The sequence below is a fragment of the Bos indicus genome, chromosome 14 (genome assembly GCF_029378745.1).
Source record: "Bos indicus isolate NIAB-ARS_2022 breed Sahiwal x Tharparkar chromosome 14, NIAB-ARS_B.indTharparkar_mat_pri_1.0, whole genome shotgun sequence".
Lineage (NCBI taxonomy): Eukaryota > Metazoa > Chordata > Mammalia > Artiodactyla > Bovidae > Bos > Bos indicus.
In genome coordinates this window covers 43,696,275-43,702,274 of record NC_091773.1, presented here as the reverse complement: position 1 = coordinate 43,702,274, position 6,000 = coordinate 43,696,275, and positions in this window count along the sequence as shown.

The window sequence follows — 6,000 nt, the reverse complement described above, 5'->3', positions numbered from 1 at the left end:
AGATACCCAGGTTCAATCCCTGGGTTGGGAAGATCCCCTGGAGATGGGAATGGCAGCCCATTCCAGTATTCTTGCCTGGAGAATCCCCATGGACAGAGGAGCCTGGTGGGCTGCAGTCCGTGGGGTCTCAAAGAGTCGGGAGTGACTGAACGACAAACCCTTTCACTTTTTTCCCCTAAAGGAAGAACAACTAAAATTTATTTCATGATAGAAACTTTGGAGTTGCATCACATCAAGGACTGCCTTCAGAAAACATGGATTGGTAAACAGATTTTATAGCACTTGGTATCTTTCTCAAACTTATTCAACATTTTCTCTGTCCCTCCATAATAGTCAACTATTATTTATAATGATCAGTTAGAAGTGAAAAAAGTACAAGTGTGGGATAAGTCTTTTTTTTTAATTGTCAAAAATATACAGGACATGAAATTTGCAATTTTAACCATTTTTAAGCATATGACTTAGTGACACCTAAGCCGTAGGTATGTGCAACTGTCACCAGGCTCCATCTCCTGAACTTCTTCATCATCCCAAACTGAAACTCTGTGCCTGTTAAACAACATAGATAACTCTTGACCTGATACTGTAGTTTTTATTCCTCTTCATCCTGAAAAGTTTAATTTGGGGAAAAAGGAGATGGCAGAAATCCCAGATGATTCCAAAGAACTTGGCTATGTGCAAATAGTGATTGCTAAGGGTAAAAACAAAGTGACTAGAAAGGTGCTGGGAAGTTGAGTGTTTGCAGATTATTCTAAGACTGGAAGTTTTAAAACTTCCATGGGATAGAAAGAGTCAATACAAAATATTTTGGTTGTTGACTCCTTAGATTTTTTTTCCTCCAGGAAAATACCTTTATTGCTTTTCACAAGCTCAGTGTTAAGAAAAATAACAAGAAACAACAGAGGACAATGTGAACAATTTGATCCTACCATCAAAAAATAACCATTATTAATGCTTGGTCAATATCTTCCTAGATATCCTTTTAAGCATATGATCCAATACTCAAATGTACATTTCCGAAAATGTGATTGCAAACTGCCTGGTGATATATTTGGATCTCCCACAGTATATTTTTTCCATCTTCTTAGGCACCATAGATCTTCAGAGCTAAAAGAGAGATTGGAAATACCAGGAGGCTTATATCCTGCTGGAAATGTGAAAGGTTTGAAAGCTTTCTACACAGAACAAATACAGATATTTCACTGGCTATTTCAAGGCCAATACAATTCAAGGGAAATGCAAAATAGCTCTCTTTGAAGTTTTTTTGGACTACTGAATGTGTTCAAGTCACTTTACTTATTAAACTTAATCACTTTAGTTATTGACTTTGTTTTCTCTGGTTTATTTCCACTTCTCAGGCTTTAGTTTTCATTGAAGTTAAACATGCACGTATTTTACAGTGGAAAATCAGAATTGTTGCAAAAAAACTCCCTAAGTCTACCCTGCCCCCACCCTTTGTATGAGCTTCCCTGAAGGCAACCATTTTAAAATAATTTTTTAAAAATTTCCTATCTTTATTAATAAATAACATGTATATGTGGATATTTATTCAGTTTTAGGGATTCCCAGGTTGTGCTGGTGGTAAAAAATCTACCTGCCAGTGCAGGAGACGTGAGAGACACGGGTTCAATCCCTGGTTGGGAAGATTCCCTGGAGTAAGAAATGATAACTCACACCAGTTTTAGACATTATCAGTTTTAGGCATGATCCACTAACTTTCCACTATGACAGGTGAGGCTTTCTGTCTTCTATCACACCTCTATGCCACCTGTTCTTAACTTTCTTTCCCATCTACTCCTACTCTGTCCTCTCAAAACAAAGAAAATGAGGGGAAAATCACTTTAGTAAATTAAGGGTAGTGCCCCATTGTCCTCTAGTCTTATTCAAAAGTTAAAAATCAGTTTTTCTTTTTACTTTTGAAAATGACCATTTTTTTCATCTCTGAATCTGTCTTCAGTGTTCTGAATTTCATAAATATTAATACATGCCATGCCATCAGCATTTCCTCCCATTTAGGGAAATCCCTCAAATTATTAAAAACAAAAACAAAAACAGATTTTCTTCTGTTTGCTTCCTCCGTGTCTCTCTGTTGGGCTCGTTTTTGGATATTGAATCTCTGGGATCAGTCTTCTATTTTTCTTCTATTTTCTCCATTTGTCGGGTCTTTGTCTTTTGTTCTCTTTTCCAGGAAATTTACTTCACTTTCTATTGCATAAAGTGAGTTAAAATAACACAAATGCACCATCTTATAGTTCTGAGGGTCAGAAATCTAACATGAGTCTTATGGACTCATGAGTCAAGGAGTCAGATTCTAAGTCAAGGACTTAGAGTCAAGGAGTCTAGAGGGCTTTCTGGAGATTCTTGCTGTTGTTCTTGTTCAGTTGCTCAGTCATGTCCAGCTCTTTGTGACCCCATGGACTGCAGCACGCCAGGCCTCCCTGTCCATCACCAACTCCTGGAGCTTGCTCAAACTCATGTCCATCGAGTTGGTGATGCCACCCAACCATCTCATCCTCTGTCGTCCCCTTCTCCTCCTGCTTTCAATCTTTCCTAGCATCAGGGTCTTTTCCAATGAGTTGGCTCTTGACATCAGGGAGATTCTTGGAAAGACTCTTTATTTGCCTATCCAGATTGTTGGCATAATTCAGTTTCATACGCTTATAGGGCTGCAGTCCATATCTTCTTGATGGCTGTCAGCTCAGGGCTCTTCCAGCTTCCAGAGTTACCCATATTGCTTGGGTCATGGTCCCTTCCTTCATCTTCAAAGCCATTAACAGTGAGTGGGTTCCCTCTGATGTATCTCATCTCTCTTCTCCTACTGTGGCATCTCTTAGCTTCCAGCTAGAAAAGTTCTCAGCTTTAAAGGGCTCATTTAGCTAGATTGGGCCCACTTGGTAGTCCAAGGTGATCTCTTTATTTCAGGGTCCCTAACCTTAATCACATCTGCAAAGTCCATTTTGCCATAGGTTTCAGGGTTTAGGATGTAGACATCTTTAGGGATCCTTACTCTGCCTACCACAGGTATTTTAATGTCTACTATAATATATCTGGGGGGTTTCCCAGGTGGCCCAGTGGTAAAGAATCTGCCTGCCAATGCAAGAGACATAAGAAGCACAGTTTGATTTCTGGGCTGGGAAGATCCCCTGGAGTAGGAAATGGTAATCTGCTTCAGTATTCTTGCCTGGAAAATTTCATGGACAGAGGAGCCTGGCGGGCTACAGTCTGTGGCAAAGAGCTGGACATGACTGAGCACGCACGCATAACATATTTAGCTTCTAAAAATTCTTTAGTTTCTGAATGTTCCTTTTTTTATATATAGCAAGTATTTGTTTCATGTTTGGGATATCTTCTGTCTGAGTATAATCATGGTAGTATACCAAAAGTTATAGCCAAAAAATGCTTTCTTTACCCTGTATAGTTTGTTTCCTACAAGTTGCCTTTCTTTTGAGTTTATTTTGGTTTCTGTCTTCTACTGTGGAATTCTCTGTTAGTTCATGGCCACCTGTCATAGGCCTTAACAGCTGACTGATCTCCCTGGTGTCTAGGCATGACTTGTGGACCATGAGTTTGAGGATTAGGTGATATGGCTTCTACAAGATCAACATTTCAGATGTTTTCTTTCTTGTGTTGGTCAAATTCCTAAGAGTTGGGTCCTTTAATCTCCTACTTCCAAGACATTCCAACTTTCATAGACCTGGCTGTCTGCCTTCTTGAGAATCAAGGGAAGTTGGGGATCTCAGCATTCGAGATACGAATGGCTAATGAACTTCTCTGCTTGTGGTAGGAAATTACCTTCAAATGTACTCACTGTGCTCTAGTCAAGAGATAGGCCAGTTTCCTTCTCCAGAGAAACTGCTTCAGTCTTCTGAGCAGATCTGGGGAGGGAATTACCACCTAACTCCTTCTTAAGTAGACTTTCAATCAATCCTCCTGTATTGAGTCTCACCATCTTCCTAAATCCGCAGGTGTCAAGTCCTGAGGTTTCTGGATGTTCTGTATTATAAATGAGGTTCTTTTTTACTTTCCCCACTGCCAGCTTAGCAATCAGCTTTTTTTCTCATATCTGCAAGGTCAGTTATGATTATGCAAACTCTTGCATTCTCTTTGTCTTTGTGGGTTTTCCCCTTCTCTGTAACTTAGTAGCATTGGGAGGAAGTAAGAATAAATGAATGTTCATTCAGAATTGTGAGGTTTAAAAAGGTGGACTTTATGGCATGTGAGTTATATCTCAATAAAATACATTTTAAAAATGAAAGGATGTGTGTGATATGCTATCATTATCCCAACATATGCCTCCTAATTTTAGAGGATAGTGAGCCGAAGAAGCATAAAGTGAGCAGCTCAGGATTGTGACAGTTTTAAGTCAACTCTTAAATGACTGTTCAACTAAATCCACATAAGTTTTCTAAGTTGTATCTGGCCTTGCTAAGTTGCATTTTGGGACAGTGGCATATACTTTGGCTTCTCAAGCCCCATTCTTGGTCATTCTAATCTGCACCATTTCTAGAAGAGGAACATTGATGCTTCATAAAAACTAAACATTTTTGCAGGGTGAAATGGACTGCGTGTCATTGAGTCCAAAGCCCGTTAAAAAGTGTAAAAATACTTTTGATCACTTAATGATTGAATCTATACATAACTAATACAATTTGTATTATGCAATATCTTAAAGATAGACGAAAATACTGAGAACAGTGATATTTAAGGCTCCAGGAGGAAAGGGGCCATGGCTCTCCCTGCATTCCCCTCCCCACCCAGCTCTGATGTAATCTGACAAACACACAGAACTCAAAGTGGCTAAAAAATATGCAAGGAAGTTTAAGTGGTCTATGGTTTTTCTTAACATAGCCAAAATCAATAATGTGAGATCTCTTCCTGTTAACATCTAGGGAGTTACATGTCTAACTTCCATTAGTATTAAGTACTCCTTCCTGCCAACATCCATTTTTGTGCATTTTAAAACTGTTTATAGCATATTCACAGTGAATTTTTTTCATATCTGAGAAAATAAAAGATGGCTGTAATATTTTCTAAAGCAGTTAAGTCTTAATTACCTGTCATTCAATCAATATTTCTCCAAATCTTCTTGATTTCTTGGCCCTCCTAACCTTCACCTAGCATATGGACCTTGTTTACTTCCACAGCTCAAGTACCCAGAGTCTGTCTTCCTGATGGAAAATATGATCACTTTTTCAAAATTGTGGTATCATAGGCCTTTAGTGGTTTGACTGACCAGAGTGCTAGAACTGCCCTTAGAAAGAGTTTGGGTTGATAGACTCAGCAAATAAAAATGCAGGACCCCATTAAGAATTTCAGATAAACAGTGACTAAATTTTTAGTGTAAGCATGTCACAAATATTGCAGGGGATGTACTTATACTACAGCATAATTTTTTTTTTTAACCTGAAATTTAAATTGCACTGAGCAGCCTAGCATGCTCCTGTGAACAGGCACCTCAGCCACAAAGACCATCTTGATCCACCCTTTCCCATCAGCCACTCCTTGCTCACACCTTTAGACTAGCATTGCAGATACCCAGAACATGATGTATAAAGAGGGTACAGGAATGCGTAGGTATGTCTATTCTGTGCCAAGGATTCCTCATCCTTGAAAGGCACCCATGGGTGATCTCTAAAGCCTGGGGCCCAGTATTGGGGTCCCCAGTCACCTGGGTCTAGGATTGCCAGATAAGATACAGGACACTCAGTGCAATTTAAACTTCAGGTTAAAAAAAAAATTATGCTATAGTATAGGTATCCCCTGCAATATTTGTGACATGCTTACACTAAAAATTTAGTCACTGTTTATCTGAAATTCTTAATGGGGTCCTGCATTTTTATTTGCTGAGTCTATCAACCCAAACTCTTTCTAAGGGCAGTTATAGCACTCTGATCAGTCAAACCACTAAAGGCCTATGATACCACAATTTTGAAAAAGTGATCATATTTTCCAGCAGGAAGACAGACTCTGGTTGGTAGAAATTTCACCAATGAATGGGTA